Source organism: Myotis myotis, unplaced genomic scaffold (genome assembly GCF_014108235.1).
Source record: "Myotis myotis isolate mMyoMyo1 unplaced genomic scaffold, mMyoMyo1.p scaffold_m19_p_6, whole genome shotgun sequence".
Lineage (NCBI taxonomy): Eukaryota > Metazoa > Chordata > Mammalia > Chiroptera > Vespertilionidae > Myotis > Myotis myotis.
Genome location: NW_023416368.1, coordinates 21,519,604 through 21,537,003, shown reverse-complemented (window position 1 = coordinate 21,537,003; position 17,400 = coordinate 21,519,604). Strand labels below are relative to the sequence as shown.

Below are 17,400 nucleotides of genomic sequence, written 5' to 3'. Positions count from 1 at the left end.
AATGAACTGCTCTTTCATTTCTCTGGTCCATGCATCTTAGAACGGTAAGACTTCTGGGGAAGGAAACTGCCCATATATTTCACAAGTAAGTGAAGCTATAAAAACAGGCATCCACTCAATAGATCACAGAATATGCCACTGAGGGGTATGTTCAAGAACCTGGCCCCACCCTGTTTTCAATAATTGTACAATGCTGCCATCTTGTGGATATGCTCATTTGGCGTTACTACTTTAGCCGTCTTCTGTAGCCTAGTATGCATGGCCAGAATTGCCTAGTTGAATCTGAACAGTCAAATGGTAAATGCCCAGGAAACAGCTGGAGTCAGGGAACTTAGAATAATATTTGAGGGGCTCCCCAATTTAACTGGAATTTCCCACTCCCTCCTGCAAAGGATACTCTTGGCAGCCTACTCAACAGCATTCCCCCCTGTCCTTCCTCTTTCCCAACAAGACTCTAATTTTGTTAAGGCTACATGATTATATGCTTCAGAGGGAGGCTGGCTCAATGTTAGGTCTTCATCTATGCAAGCCAGTCAGTGATTGGTTTAGATATGGTTAGGTATGGTCGATGGGACTGGAGGAAGAGATGATCTCTTTGGTCTTTGGTCTTCTAATGGACATTATCATTTCTGGGTGAGTTGGATTTCTGGCACTGGGATCAAAGGAGTACTTAACTAATCAAGGATTATGGTAAAAGCAAAGAAGTTCCCCCAAACTGGGCTAAAAAGTCATGATGGTAACAGGTTGTTGGGTTGCAACTTCTTCCAGAGAGATAGAAACATCAACAATGAGAGGTGTAATCTGAAACCAGCCCCCATGCATAGAGAACAGGGAGAGACTGAAGAAAAAGGCAGATCACTCCAGATTGGTAGGTGGCACGTTTAATAAGCAAGCAAACTTATGAGGCTTATCTTAGATGACTACAAGACGAATAATTTTCTGTATCTGCCCACCAAATATTTGTTTTAATTTATTAGAGAGAGAGAGAGAGAGAGAGAGAGAGAGAGAGAGAGAGAGAGAGAGAGAGAGAAGAAGGAAGGAGGAGAGGGGGAGAGAAAAAACCCCATTTATTTGTTATTCTACTTATTGATGCATTCATTGGTTGGTTCTTATATGTGCCCAATTAGGGATTGAACCCCAACCTTGATGTATTGGGATGACATTCTAACCAACTGAGCTATCTGGCCAGGCCCCATCACCAAATCTTAGAAGTTTATGTGAAGACCTTAACTGGGGTCAATCATGTACATAAGAGGCCTTAACAGAGTTTAGTCATGTACCCAGTCTAGATAGTCTCATCACCACATTACTATCTCAAGACTGTGTCCTTGGGCAGCTTCTATCTAGCTCAGGGAAGGCAAGCAGAGTGCACAGGGCGGGGAGTGGGGAGCCTCCAATTGCAGGTCCAGCTCATAGGTCAAACTGGCGGTCATGTCTTCTTGATGACCTTAAAGCTGAATGCTAGAACAGAGGCATTTATTCAGTAATGGAGTTCCAGCAAAGTAAACTTAGAGGGAATCTCCTAAACTTCAGAACTAAGGCATGTAGTAATTAGTATCTATTTTTATTACTGTAGAAATTAGAGTGGTAGATTTCACAGAGTTGAATGAAAAAATAGATATGATCCCAAGACTCTAAAAGAGGTAGGTAGGCAGTTGTTTTTATTTCAGAGAGAGGGAGAGAGAGAAAGAAACATCAACAATGAGAGATAATCATCGATCAGCTGCCTCCTGCACGCCCCCCCCCCCCCCCCCCAGGATTAAGCATGTGCTGTGACTGGGAATCTAACCGTGACCTGGGACCCTATCCACTGAGCCAAACCAGCTAGGGCAAGGTAGGCAGTTTTTTAAAAAAACTTATCAGAAAAACAAGTTGGATTCTTTAGTCTCATGCCCTGCCCCCCTTTTGTTCTGCTAAGTACACATTTGGCACAATTTACCTCTTTCTTCTCCACTTTTCTTTGCTCTACTCTGCAATTGTAAGTGATTCCAACAGGAAAGAAAAGGAGAGGCTTGGGAAGAAAATATTGGTGTAAAGAAGTTCTTGATGAGCTAAAAATTTTAAAGGGTGAGTAATAACCAAGATAGGCATTCCCTTGGTTTTTTGTTGTTGTTGTTGTGTTTTGTTTTTTAATCATCACCTGAGGATATGTTCATTGATTTGAGAGAGGGAGAGAAAGACAGAAACATTGATTGGCTGCCTCCAGTAAGTGCCTGACTGGGGATCAAATCTGTAATCTAGGTATGTGCTCAGGCCAGGAATCAAACCCGATGACAACGTTCCAACCAACTGAGCCACCCAGCTGGGCACCTTCTGGTTTAGAGAGTTCAGGTCAGGTACTGTATTAAGTACTTTATATAGATTATACTCTTTTTTTTAATATATATTTTTTTATTGATTTCAGGGAGGAAGGGAGAGGGAGAGAGAGATAGAAACATCAATAATGAGAGAGAATCATTGATCAGCAGCTTCCTGGACACCCCCTACTGGGGATCGAGCCTGCAACCTGGCCATGTGCCCTTGACTGGAATCAAACCTGGGACCTTTCAGTCCACAGGCGATGCTCTATTTACCGAGCCAAACCAGCTAGGGCTAGATTATACTCTTTAATTCTTTCTGTTTGGGGCCTATAAATTATTAGAAGACTAGTAGCCCTGTGCACGAATTCGTGCACATTGGAAGGAAATTAATTAGAGGAAATATTTTAATATCACTACAGTGGGGCCTTAACTTACGAGTGTCCCGACTAACGAGTTTTTCAAGATACAAGCCGTCTCTCGGCAGATTTTTTGCTTTGAGTTGCGAGCTAAAATTCGGGTTATGAGCCAGCTTCGAATACCCCACCGCTAGTTGGTGCAGCAAACGTCACAGTGAACGCCACAACATCAGCCCAGCATCACATGTCTCACTCATTCACTTTATGATTTGACATACGAGTAATTTGAGTTACGAGCTCCGTCACGGAACGAATTAAACTCGTAAGTCAAGGCCCCACTGTATTCACCCTTTCTCTATAATAGAAATGTCAACCAAATTCACGATCGACAATGACAGATGGAAATAGACATGTGCGATTGGTGCCAGCAAGAGCTTTATATGTATCGCGCGTGGTCGAGTCAACTTAACTTTTTATATATATAGAATAAACTTGCTTATTAGGCCTGCTTTCTGATTTACCTGAACTTTATCCAGTCCAGTAAAGCACCCCAACTTCTCTTTCAGGTAATTGTCAGCAACACAGCAGTAAATATTAACATGAAGCAGATTATTATTGTAGATCACACAGGGAGAACAAAGGGTAAAATATTTAACTGCAGCAGTGTTTGACTATATTCTGCACAGTGAGGAAACCGGAAATCATTTTCAAGGTCCACCATTTCTTCTTTTCAGTCCGGTCAAGTTTCTAAGCTTTCTATATCTCCATTTTCCAGCTAATGAAAAGAAAATAGGATTCCATTGAGTGTCCTATCTACCTACTCCAGGACTTCTGTGAGGATCATATGAGATGAAGCATGGGAAAACGCTTCACAGACATTTGGTTACAGTGTAAAGTGTTTGCACCTGCTATCAAGCAAGTCGGGTTCCTGGGCTGAAGAAACTGCTAGGGCAGTGATGGCGAACCTATGACACGCGTGTCAGAGGTGACATGTGAACTCATTTTTTTGGTTGATTTTTCTTTGTTAAATGGCATTTAAATATTTAAAATAAATATCAAAAATATAAGTCTTTGTTTTACTATGGTTGCAAATATCAAAAAATTTCTATATGTGACACGGCACCAGAGTTAAGTTAGGGTTTTTCAAAATGCTGACACGCCGAGCTCAAAAAGGTTCGCCATCACTGTGCTAGGGAGAGGAAGCCAGACGTTGCTACGTGACGTCATTACCCGGTGCCCACAGCGAGCGTTTCTGGGCTGGCCATGGAGTCTCATGTGATTTGGTGGGCTGTTGCTCTGGGGTGGTGGCAGGGCCAGTGTCCCACTTAGGGGATGCCCAGTGTTGCTTTGTTGGCCAGGTCCGTACTGCTGTTTCTCTGTAAATGGCAAGTGTGTGTCACGGCAGCTCCTGTGTTGAGTGTCTGCCCCTCTGGTGGTCAGTGTGCATCATAGCGACCGGCAGAAGGTGGGAAGGACACTTGGCATATTAGCCTTTTCTATAAATAGATGACTGCATAGTGGGCATTTGTCATATTTCTGGTTGCCCAGCCCCCAAATTTCCTTTAGAAGTTTGAGGAATAGGCCACTGTGTGAGGCAGGACCCTGGTATCAGTTTTTCATGATCACTGACTGTTTGGGACTCACGCATGACTGGTGAGCCAATCCCTCCTGGATTGTGATGCTGGAGATAGGAGTCGAGAAAAGCAGGCAATGTGTAAAATTTATGCTGGTAGCAGTGACATCCAGTATCTTGTAGTAGTGACAGCAGCTGGGTCAGCTATGGCACCCAGTCCCCAGGGCATTGCTAGTGTCCAACAGTAGTATCTCATGGCATGGTTTCCTCTGTGGGTCTGGCCACCGAGCCTCCCTTGGTGCCTGCCTGTATTCCTAGCCTGACTCTCTAGCCTTTTCATTGATTCTTTGAGCTCCCACTATTTAAAAAAATTTATTTTCTGCTTTAGTTAACTAGCTTCAATTTTTGTTGCTTGCAACCAAAAGACTAACACATAGTCTGGCTAACACATAGTCTTTAGGTAATTTTCAACCCAAAAGAGTATGATGCTACTGGATAAAGTCATGGTCAAATTTGCAACTGGGCCCTGGCCGGTATGGCTCAGTTGGTTGGGGTTCATCCTGTGCATCAAAGGTCAGGCCATATGCCTGGGTTTCTGGCTTGATCCTGGGTGGAGGGTGTGCAGCAAAGCAGCTGTTTGATGTTTCACTTTCACATCGATGTTTCTTTCTCTCTCTAAAAATCAATAAAAAATATTTTTAAAATTTGCAACTGGTCTGGGAGTTTTGTCTGAGCTTCCTTTAAACTCATGCACCTCAGATAAAATGTCTGCTGCCCCACCCTACACCACCTCTTTCTCTGTCTTCCACAACTTCTTAATTCACACTCACTCAATAAACACTTATTCAGCACCTACTGTATACAAGGCAATATGCCAGGCACTGAGAGGACTCCAAGGCCAATAAGCTGTAGCTCTGACAATACTTTCAAATTTGAACCGGTTAATATATTTTCTTTTCAAAAAGTAAATTTAAACATTGACCTCTCTGTTGAGAGTAGAAGTGACAGGGAACTCTTTTTATCTTTGAGTTAAAAGATCACTGGGGGCATGATGATGTCCATTTCTTTGTAAATGTTTCAGAAATAAATCCCAAAAGGCAACTGGATTCCTTTATTAGATGTTTCCAGTAGAAAAGAAATAAGTAGTTCTCTAGAGCACTGAGAAAAGAATACATTTTTTTAAAAAAAATTGCTTTTAGAGAGAGGAAGGAGGAGAGAGAGAAAGAGAGAGAGACATTGACCAGCCACCTCCCTTATGTGCCACGACTGGGGATCAAACCAGTAACCAAGATATGTTCCCTGACCAGGAATCAAACCTGCAACCTCTTGGTGTAAGAGACACACACTAATCAACTGAGCCACCAGCCAGATAAAATACGCCTCTTCTGAAGTTGACAACTAGATTGCTGCTCATCAAAATATTTGTGATGAGGATGAGAGATGGGGAATTAGTGCCCGTGCATTAGAAATTTAACTCCAGATAATGCAGAGTCCTAACACAGAATCAAACATCAGTTTCACATACACATACTACCCAGTTTGTCTCCTTTCCTTTAAATTACCAAATAAATGTTTCTCCGGGGAAGTGGGGATCCTGTTGCCCCTGGGACCCCTATAATACAGGAATTTCGCAGGAGGGTTGACACTTGTATCTGAAAACAGGATACTCAGCACAATCCAGGAGGGCACACATGACTAATGTAAAGCGGGTAAAGCAGATGTTCCCACACATCCAAGAAAAGCCTGGCCACATACACCACACTGACTTTACAGGAGCTTACACCAGACCCTCACCCACAAACAGGAAGTTTGATCCAGAAGTCAGACTTTGTTTGGGGGTCAGGTCTGCACTCCTTGGGTGACTTTGGACAAGTCATTTAACCACCATCGGACTCACTTTCCCTTCAGATTTCCTTCCGAATTGGAAGGAAACTTGGAGACGATCCAAATCAGTCCTTAACTTTTACTTGACTTTTCTCTGAAGCATCCCCAACCTGCTTGAATGCTGACGTTTATTAAATGTGACAGATGTCAATTTTGAAATGCTCTGATTGTCAGAGAAGTTCTTCCTCACATATTTGCAATGTGTCTCCCTATACTCATAGCTTTCTTCATGGTAGTAATCTCTAAGGTCAAGTCTAACCCATAAACAGCTCTTTAAGAAAGCTCTCAACTTCCTTTGCTTTATTCCTCTACAGGCTACAACCACCCCCTCCTCTTCCATTGTTCTCATCCATCACATTCAAGATAACACCACCACTCTGGGCTTCATATTTTTATGGACGTGGAGTAGAGGTTCAGTACTCTGAGGCCTCAGACAGTCGAGATTTGAATACTGATCCTGTCACTTAACTGTTTAACAGTGGGCAAATTACTTTCATTTCTCTAGCCTGATTTCTCTCTAAAAGGAGGATAATAAAAAAGATAAGCAGCAGCAGCACCATACCTATCTCTTAGGGAAGTTGTTAAAGAGAAAAATTTAAAAAAACACAAGTAAAATGATTAGTACCTGTAATATTACTGCTGCTGTCACTAATGATAATAAATATATAAGCTCTAATAATGAGGATAAGGATAAATGTTAGAACCCAGAAGATTTAGAAATGTTAATCTAGCCTAGCCGGTGTTGCTCAGTGGTTGAGCGTAGACTTATGAACCAGGAGGTTACCATTAGCTTCCTAGTCAGGGCACATGCCCAGGTTGCCTGTGATCCCCACTAAGGGGAATGCAGGAGGCAGCTGATCAATGATCCTCATCATTGATGTTTCTCTCTCTCCCTCTCCCTTCCTCTCTGAAATCAATAAAAATATTTTTAAAAAAGAAAAGAAATGTGAATCTATTCAATTCATGACTCCATAAATAAGGCTTGGTTGCTCTGATATGAAACTTCCCATACATTTCATAGTAATTATCACTTTCAGTTGTGTCTTCAATGTCTGACCCAACCCACAAGAGGGCGAGTTGACTGCTGAATACTTAGTTTCCAGAACAGTGTCCCATTCACAGTATTAAGAGAATAGACACCTTCATAGCATAGAAAAGGAAAATGGGGTGCCGGGGGGCTCGCAGATTTCTCTAAGATTGTGCATGGGGCTCCCAGGAGAGCTGGGACAAGAACCAGAGGTACTGAGCAGGTGGCGCGCAGAATTAAATCAAGGTCCAGCCCTAACGTTTGGCAATTCAGGCAAGAGTACATGTATCTAGTGATCCAGGCGTCAACATTCCCACCGGGTGGCCTAAGTGCCCGCCCCTTTTTGGGGGTGACGACCAAAAAAAACCACCCAACGACAAGGCTGCTTAATGAGAAGCCATGGGTGGGTGTGCCCCGGGGCGCGGCGGTAACACCCACTTGCAATGCGGCCGCTCAGGGGTGTTGCTGCTGCAGCTGGGCCACCTCAGCTGAGCCAACTCCCAGGAGCCGGAGAGGAAAACAACCTGGCTGCGCTTAGACAATTAACAAAGGCGGGAGACCGGGCCGCCCCTTCCTGCCGCACGCACGCGCGCAGCGTGGGCAGAGCTGTGTCGGCCCGCGCCCTCCGTGGGGACCGCGCTCAGAGGCCCGGCGTGGCGGGGTCCCGGCAGCCCGACGCCCCTGCCGCCCTGGCTGCGCAGTCACCCGGGCGGCCGAGCTCCGCGCGCGTGAGCTCCGGCACCTTGCACGCGCGGTGAGTCTGCCTGGCAGCTCAGGGCCCGGGAGGGGTGCGGGCGCACAGCTGCTGTCAGATCTGAAAAGGGTGGTGGGGGAGCGCGGAAGCTACGACGCCCAGTCCCAGGTGGCTCTGAAGTTAGCTTTGTGTCTTGAGCCTTAGGTAACGCGAGCCACCTGATCCATGCGACCCAACCGAGTCACTTTCCAGGTGGCAAACTGAGGCCCTAGAGAGGGAAGCTGGTCTAGAAAAGACATCATTCCTTGTTTCTGTTGGTCCCTGCCTACTTCAGTGTAGGATATGGGCCGACTTTTAGTAAGAACCCATGGAATAATACAGACAATGCTAAGGAATCCTTGCCAAGGGAAGTATAATTATAAATAGACCGTCAAGGCCAGGGGACAAGCGAATGGGAAATCTGATGTTCATTGGGTGAGTTGCCTTGGCCAAGGGCCCTCAGAAAAATAGTGCCAGCGCTGGGACTGGAAGCCAGAACGCCGGGCACTGCGGCCGTGCTCCCTGCCCAGAGAGCCCCTGGACCTTAGAGGGGAATGGAGAAGTGAGCCTGCCCAGGCACTGGTTTTTAACCTTGGGATCACTAACCCCTTAGAAATCGGGGTGCCCTCTCCACAGAGGGATTCACACATAACTTTGCACACAATTTCAGATTTGACATGAAGCGTTCCTGCTGTCAGGAATAGCTAAAGGCTGTCACTCAGCTGCCCAGTTTCAGAACAGTTTATCTTCTCCTGTAAGGGGAAGCAGCTGGTTACAGAGTATCTGCTGTGAGCCCAGACAGCGACCTGGTGTCACCAGCTGTGTAATCTTGGACATATAGTTTATCCTCTCCAAGGCCCAGTTTTCTTTGTAAAATGGAGATAAGATTGTCCGCTTTATACTTCCAGCTACCGACAGACTTAAGAATGAGTGCAGAGTACTGAGCTCCTAGTAAGTGCCCATAGCCCCGTGAATCACAGCTGTGCCATTTGGAAAGGGTGATGACCTGGAGAAAATTGGTCTGTACCCAAAATAAAATAAACTTTAAAACGTTATAAACCTGCGAACATAAAGTCAACCTTGTTATGACTTACACATGGCAGCACATACGTTGGTGGTAGTAATCTAAATGAGAGTGCACTTATTTAGGATAATGCAGTAGACTTAATATTTGACCCAAGGTCACATGCTGAAAGTAGAAACTACCAGACATTAAAAAGAAGAGAGAGAGGAAACAAAACAAACAAACAAAAAACCCATGAAACTACCAGACATTCTAACAAGGACTGTTTATTGGGCCTCACTTTCCTCTTTGAATGGGTCAGCACTTATAATTATTAAATGAGAGGAAAGAGGAGAACATAGGTGGGAACCTGGGTAATACCCAGTCTTGCCCGGCAGTGGAGGTTCAGCGGAGTTCCTGCCAGGGTACAGACTTGCTGGCGGTTGGCTCACATCCCTTTTGGGTCAGCTGCTTGCTATGGAAAACAGTGCTTTGGCTGATTCCCTTCTAGATCAAATAAATGGCTTTTTATTTAACTGATGGGAGGGGGGTGTCTGTGGATGCTGCAACTGAAGCAAAGTGGCATTTGTTGACCATGATTTTCCCAAGTCTATAGCTTGTTTATTGACAAGCTTGAGAATTTAAAAATCTGTGGATCCAAAATTGTGGGGACAGGGCCTGGGCAGGCCTATCTATAAAAAGAACTGCTTTTACTAAATACAGTGTTGTTTCTTTTCTCTACCATTTTAGGCCTTATAATTATAGCCAGGGAAAGCTGGCTGAGGGCAAATAGCTAGGGACAAGAATGTGCATGCCTAATAAGTGCTCCTGGTGATTCCTGTACACCTTTGGTTCCATGTGTTGGGCAGTGGGGATTAGTAGTGGGGTACTATTAATTCTTTTAAATTTCTGTATTCTTTGTCTAGTTATGTAATGAGTGAGAGCCTCTTTTGTAATTTCAACAAACAAATAAGCAAACCACCGATGATGTCCAGTGAAGATGTATGGGTAGCAAATAAGTACTTGAAAAGATGCTCAAGATCATGAATCATTGGGGAAACACACACTAAATTTATATTGAGATATCACTTCACACCTTTTAGGTATGGCTACAATTAAAAAAGACTGGCTACACCAAGTGTTAATGAGGTTGTGAAAGAACTGGAACTCATACACTGTTGGTGGGAATGTAAAATGGCACCACCACTTTAAAAAGTTTTATATTTTCTCCTTGGTTGGTGTGGCTCAGTTGGTTGGAGCGTCGTCCGAGGTTGCGGGTTTGATCCCCAGTCGGGTCACGTAGGGGAGGCAACTGATTGATGTTTCTTTCTCACATTGATGTTTCTTTCTCTCCCTCTGCTTTCCTCTCTCTCTCTAGAATCAATAAAAACATATCCTCAGGTGAGGTATAAAAAAAGTTTTACATTTTCTTAAGTTAAATATGCACCTATCATGTGACACAGACATTCCATTCCTAGGTCCAGCTTTATTGTAACAGAGAAATGGGAAACGGCCAGTGGATAAACAAACTGGTATATCCATATAACGAATACTGCTCAGCAGTAAAAAGTAATGAACTATTGATACATCCTACAACATGGATGAGGATGAATCTCAAAATAATTTTTTTGAAAGAAGCCAGGCCAAAAAAATAAAAGAGTATATGCTGTACAATTCCATTTATATAAAATTGACTTCAAACTTTCGGTGGCTATCAAGAGTTATGTGTATGATCACATTAGTCTAACTCCACTTGTAATAGTGTCATTGGCAATTTGATCATTATTCTGCCAAATGTTTATCTATTTTGTTCATTTATTAATTCAACTAGGTTAGCACCTACTATGTGCTAAAGCTATAGTAGACCTAGGCAATGTGTTGATGAGTAAAAGAGACATGATCCCTGGCCTTGTGACCTTACATTCTACTGAATGAACTAGTAAAACAAGTAAAATAAGAAAAGTAACTATTGATGGAAAGGAGTGGTTCTTTGGAAGGGGGATGGGAGTCAAGGAGGACTTGTCTGGGTTTCCAGCAGAGAAGTAAAGCAAGCAGTTCCATGTTTTTGAATGACCACTCCATTCTTGGGCTGTGCATTCAGTCAGGAGAAAGGTGATAGAGGTTTAAACTCAGGTGGTCTTAGAGATGGAAAGCACTAAGGGATATCCTTAATAAGACAAGGCAGATCCCAGAGGTTGATACTGATCAATGCTCTTTGAATTTGGTAGTTTTATCCATTAGTCCACATTACGGTCCTATTGCCTCTCCCACCTTCAGCCTTCTTTTCCTTATTCTTTATTCATAAGGATGCCAGGAGAGACTGACGTCAACACCTTGCTGGTCCAGTTACACTAGCTTACAGCATTCCTTTGATCTACTGATCTAGTTAACTTTAAATGAAGAAATCAGGATAGCTTAGCATGACCTGTTTTTGTTGTTGTTGCTATTCGGTATGCTGGTTTCAAGGGCTCTGTTTCCTTTTCCAAAGGTTGACAGACCATCTGTTTTAATCAAGTGACCAAAACCCAACTCAGCATGGATTACATCAAAGCAGGGTGGGGGATGAAAATATAAAAAAGTTCAAAGGGAATCAGATTTCATCATGGCGGACTGAGTAGTGCCATCAGGGCTCAGTCTCATGGTCCCTCTATCTCTCAGCTCCATTTCTTTGGTGTCAGCTGTGTTCTCAGTCAGGCTCTGGTGTATCATTCTTATAATCATCATCATGATTACCTGTTCTCACCATCTGCTTCAACATGATCAGTCAAATGTCCTTAAACAGCTTCTTCATTCATCTGATCCATGGTAATGTAATGGTTTCCAATCTATATACATAAAAACCCTGTGACTGGAATGCCGGAAAACCAGAATGACCAGAACGACTGGTTGCTATGATGCCCACTGCAGAGGGCCAACCTCCCGCGGCCCCCTCCCCCAAGCCGGCCCAGCTCCCAATCGTCTCACCACACCCCCCCCCATCGGCTGGCTGGCCAGCCACCTGCGGCCCCCTCCCCACAACTAGCCCAGCCCCAATCGGCCACCATCGGGGCAGGCTGGCTGGACCCCACCTGTGCACACATTTGTGCACCAGGCCTCTAGTTTAACAATAATAGCAAAAGCAACAGTTACTATTATTTAGAGCTTACAATGTCCTGGGCTCTCTGTTAGACACTTTACATGTATTATCTAATTATAAGATAGGTTATATAATTATCCCAGGAAAGCCAGCCCATTGATTGCAGAATCCGAATTTGAAATAAGGGTTTCAGGCTCCAGGATCTGGGCTCCGAACCTTCACAGTGCCTCCTACAGTCACTCTTTAGGGCCAAGAGGGAAGCAGCGCCATCAAATGTGTGCCCATTTCTTACTTTTTCTGAACATGAATCCTAAAATGTAGTTGGCAGTCCTAGTAGTGGCAGAGCTTTGGATGTTCTTATAATTTTCTATATTCTAGCTCCTCCTGCGTGTGAGTTCTGGAAGCTCTTTGTGGAGGACCCTGCCCTCTGACTAGTGTTTATATCTTTATAAACCAGCCTCATTAACCAGGATCCCCATGTGGCCACTCTTGTTTCTATAGGTGTTTCTTCCCTTTATTCTTCAACAGGGTCATTGGCTATCATGATGCTTAAACTTTATTTTTGACAGCCTTCCCTAATCCCTAGAGTCTCAACCTGGGGGTTTTACTTCCCTTTTGTCCTCTTAAATGTTTAAATTGATCTACCTCTAAGACTTGAAGTTGGAGGATGGATGTTCAACTTTCTTTGCCATGACATTTTACTTTCTAAAAGAACTTCAAGATGATGGTTTCACTTCTCCATGTAGATCCTCTTACTTTCATTTCTCCAGTTCTTCCAACTGGTCAGAATTGGGTTAGGAGTATTATTTTCCCCTATTACTTCCTTTGTCTTGAAGGGATGAAATAATCAGGATGTCCATTCTATTTATTTGGTTCCTCTTCTTTCAGAGGAGGAACCATGGAACAAATAGCCAGATATTTTAAATGGTTACACCTTTAAGGATTTATTGTAAAGTCACTTTTTTCTTCATCTTTATATCCTCAGAATCTAGGCGAATGCTTGGCATCAAGTAACTGCTCCAAATATTTGTTGTGAATGCCCAAATTCTTCTGTGCCAGTGTGGACAGAGGAGAAGCGAGAGGAGGAGGGAGTTAATTGTTTTATCCTGTCTTAGAGCCAATAGCAGTTGCTGCCAGACTGATTTTAGTTCCTGTTTGGCTCTCACAGGGCATCAAGGATAAAGTAATCTTGGTTGTAGGTTCTTGGTATTCATCACTTTGAATATTTCTTGCCACTCCCTTCTGGCCTGCAAAGTTTCTGTTGAGAAATCAGCTGACAGTCGTATGGGTATTCCCTTGTAGGTGACTGAGTTTCTTTCTCTTGCTGTTTTTAAGATTCTCTCTTTATCTTTTGCTCTTGGCATTTTAATTATGATGTGTCTTGGTGTGGACCTCTTTGGATTCCTTTTGTTTGGGGTTCTCCGCGCTCTTGGACCTGTAAGTCCATTTCTTTCACCAGGTGGGGGAAGTTTTCTGTCATTATTTCTTCAAATAGGTTTTCAATATCTTGCTCTCTCTCATCTTCTGGCACCCTATAATTCTGATGTTGGTACGCTTGAAGCTGTCCCAGAGGCTCCTTACACTATCCTCGCATTTTTGGATTCTTTTTTCATTTTGCTTTTCCGGTTGGGTGTTTTTTGCTTCCTCGCATTTCAAATCATTGACTTGATTCTTGCGCTCCTCTGGTCTGCTGTCGGGAGTCTGTATAATATTCGTTATTTCAGTCCGTGTGTGCTTAATTTCTAGTTGGTTCCCCAATATAACATCGAGGGTCTCATTAGTTTTCTTGTAGATCTCATTAAGTTTATCGGCGGCTTCTAAACAGTTCTTGAGAGACCTTAAAAGTGTGGTTCTGAACTCTATATCTTCCATTGACAATTTTGTCCTGTTTCTTTGTCTCCGCATTTTGTTATGCTTCCTTGGTGCACCCCCTAGTGGTCTTTGTGCGCAGTCTTGTAGTTAAACCTTGTTGTAGCTAATACCAGGGAGGGTTTGACCTCCAGGCCAAGTGGCTATGAGAATCAGCTGTGTCAGCAGTGAGAGAACTTCTGTCCTCTAGGGAGGTGCTAATCTGGCGTTTGCCTGAGGCTATCCGGCAAATGCCTGTGTGCAGGGCTTGGGCGGGGCTGGTCGCACCGGATCAACAGGGTGGGCTGGAGAGAGCAGTTATGGCGGCTCTCAGTCCTGTCCCCAGGGGCTCTGCCTCTCTGAGTCCCAGCACCCGCTGCAAAGCTCAGAGAGAAAGCTGCACTCGCTCTGACCGAAGCCAGACAGTCCCGCTTCTCCCGTTTGAGTCTGGGTCCCTAAAGACTCGCCCGGATCTGGAGCTCAGAGTCTGGGACTCCCTCCCGATTGAAAACACCAACCGCGCCCTCCGCACCTCAGAATTTGACTTCAGCACTGCGCCTCCTCTGAGTGTCCGTATGCGTTTCTCTTTCCTCCTAGTTGTAGGACTTCCACTCAGCCAGCGTTCCTGTGGTTCTGGGTGACCTCCGTTCCGTCTTTTAGTTTCACTTTTGAAGTAGTTGTTCAAGGCAGCAAACTCTGGCTTGAGGGTCTAGCTTGCAATTAACCTAACTACAAATTAATGCTATTTTTAATATTTAGAAGTTCCCTATAAAGTATTATGTATGCTTTTTGTTTATTTAGCACCAGTTATGAATAGTGGGATCTGAGTAGTTCTCCTGAAATCCTATTGGGATCTTTCTAGAGAAGCTGGGCATGGGGTGGTGAATGCCAGCACTTCAGGCCAGGGACAGGTCAGCAGACCACAGGCAGTGTTCAGGGGCTGGAATAGATCTGTGCAGCAGACAGATGTGTTCCCGGACCTTTCTAGGCCCTTTGCCTTCTGAACAACCTCGCTGTCCCCAAACACTCACTTTACATATTATCTGATCCAGGGTCAGTGTTTATGGCACAGGACAGAAACTTCTGCTACTAATGCATCCCAAAGGGCCATTTATGTATGCAAATATGTAGTATCACGAGGCACAGAGGAGGACACAAGATGAATTGGTGCTCATCTTGTCTCTCAGAGCTTAGTGTCTAGCCAGGAAGATGAGGCGTAGCCTTAAATAACCCAAGTACAAGGCTGAATGGGATGCATGCCACTTTAAATATTAGGGAATATTTTAACTATCAAGAAAAGAACAAAGAACAATAAACAAATGCCTATGGTCTTCCCACCTAGCTTTGTTTAATTTTAACATTTTTGCCATATTTATTTTAGTTTTAAAAAACAAATAAAACATCTTAGATGCTCAGCAATAAAAAGGAACTATTGACACACCCAACAACTTACATGAATCTCCAGGGAATTGTGCTGATTTAATAAAGTCAGTCCCAAAGGCTTCATATTGTGTGGTTCATATATACATACTGTATGATTATGTACATTCTTGAAATGCAGCAATGGAGAACAGATTCCTGATTGCCAGGGGTAAAGGGTGGCGTGGGGCTGGAGCCAAGGGTGAAAGGCAACATTAAGGATCTTTGTGGTGGAACTGTACTATATTTTGACCATCAATATCAATCTTCTGGTTGTAGTATTGTCTTTTTAAAATAGTGTGTTATTTTTCAAGTACAATTGACATATTATATTAGCTTCACGTATACAATAGTGATTAGACATTTATATACCTTCTGAAGTGATCACTCTGATAAGTCTAATACCCCTCTGACTCCATACATAGTTATGACGATATTATTGACTATATTCCTGTAGCTGTACCTTACACGCCTGTGACTTTTCATAACTGTGCTGGACAAAAGTCTATTTTGTCTGATACAGCTATTGCTACCCGTGACAGTGTGTGCATTTTCAACTTTTATGGATAGTGCCAATTTGCTCTTTAGAGTAGCTGTAATAATTTACACTATCACCTCAGTATATGAGACTTCTCACCACTGTCAGGCCAAGGAGTTCCACTCCTAAATATAGCTTGCCTTCAAGAAACTTCTCCAGAGTTAAACAAAGAAGATACAAGAAATGGTAGCAATGTTGATAATAACAGAAAATTAGAAACAACTTTAATGTCCCCAGGGGAGTGGATAAATAACTTGTGGTATAGCCATGTAATGGAATTCTGAACAATAGTGAAAATGAATTCATGAATACTGTATTCATGTATCAACATGGACATCCTCATAAACACTGCAAAGAGGGAAAAAAACAAAAACCAAGTCCCATAAGGGTACAGAGAGTATGATACTATTTTTCAAAGTTTTAAATATGTAAAACAATGCTACTTATTGTTTAGTGATATATACATGTCCAGCACAGGCATTAATTTTTTTGGTAAACATTCAGGATAGTGTGACTTTTGGAAAAGGTGACAGAGGAATGGGATTAGGGAGAGTATCAAAGGGGATTTAGTGATATCTGAGACTTTAAAAAAAACTTTTAATTTTGGGATACTTATAAACTCATATGTTGATGTACAAAATAATACAGAGGTTCCATATACCCTTCAACCAATTTTTCCATCTACAGTCTCACCAACATTTTATTTTTATATTTTGCCAATCCGATGGGAGTGAAATGGTATCTCGTTGTGGTTTTAATTATTCATATTTGTCTAGTTATTAGTGAATTGAGTATATTTTCAGCTGTGTATTAGCCATTTACATTTTTTCTTTTGTGTATTACCTGTTCTTACCTGTATTAATCAGGGTTTAGTTGGAGAGAACACAAACCATTCTATTTTTAACCAGAAAGGGGTTTCCTGGAGGGCATTACGTGTTTACCAAATTAGTGAGGAGCTGGAGGAGCAGGCCACAGAGTGGGCCTCTAGGAATGAATCCCAGAGCAATACTACAGGAAGGGCCTGTGTGGGTGGGGGGATGTTTTGTTGTTTTTTCAGATCCACCATTTCACCGGAGTCCTTGGGGACCCCAGTTCTGTGAAGGAGACTATCTCCTGATCCTGCCTGGGCACTGCTGCCCGAGTACCCGGTTCACTGAGCTCGGCAATGCCCTCTGCCCTGCCCACTGCAGCCCCTGGGACAGCTGCACAGCTCAGCTGCTCCTGCTCTGGTTTTCAGTTCCCTCTGTGTGGGGGCCCTGCTGATTTCCTTTACCCTCTAAGCCCTGCCACACAGCGATAAGGAGCTTGTTATAGCTGATCTAGCATTTTGATGTTTTGTGGTAGGGAGGATTGTCAGGCCATCTTGTCGATTGCCATCTGTATTTTGTAAACTTTGAGATAAAGAAGGTACCTCTGGCTGGGAAGACCAGGAGAGGCCTCAGAGAAGGTGAGTGTTGGAGGACAGGGACACAGGAGGGCGCCCAGCAGGTGCAAAAGCAGAGGCCAGAAGCGACCATGCAGGTACGGAGAAATGCACGTAGCTTTTCGCTGGAGTGCTCCAGGAAGGGGAAAATGAGGTTGGAGCGGGACCCTGAGCCACGGGGGCTCTCACAGCAGAGACTACTGTAGTCACAAGCTTGCTT

The 17,400-nt window shown here is 43.6% G+C and overlaps 1 protein-coding gene across 1 annotated transcript in view; it reads left to right on the top strand.

Moving 5' to 3' along the window:
- The first annotated feature begins 7,639 nt into the window (after window positions 1-7,639).
- ARHGEF37 (Rho guanine nucleotide exchange factor 37) overlaps window positions 7,640-17,400 on the top strand; it is a 33,955-nt gene continuing 24,194 nt past the window's right edge. Inside the window, exon 1 of the mRNA XM_036313396.1 lies at window positions 7,640-7,894. The gene's annotated coding sequence lies outside the window, so the exon portion shown is untranslated. The remainder of the gene's footprint in view (window positions 7,895-17,400) is intronic.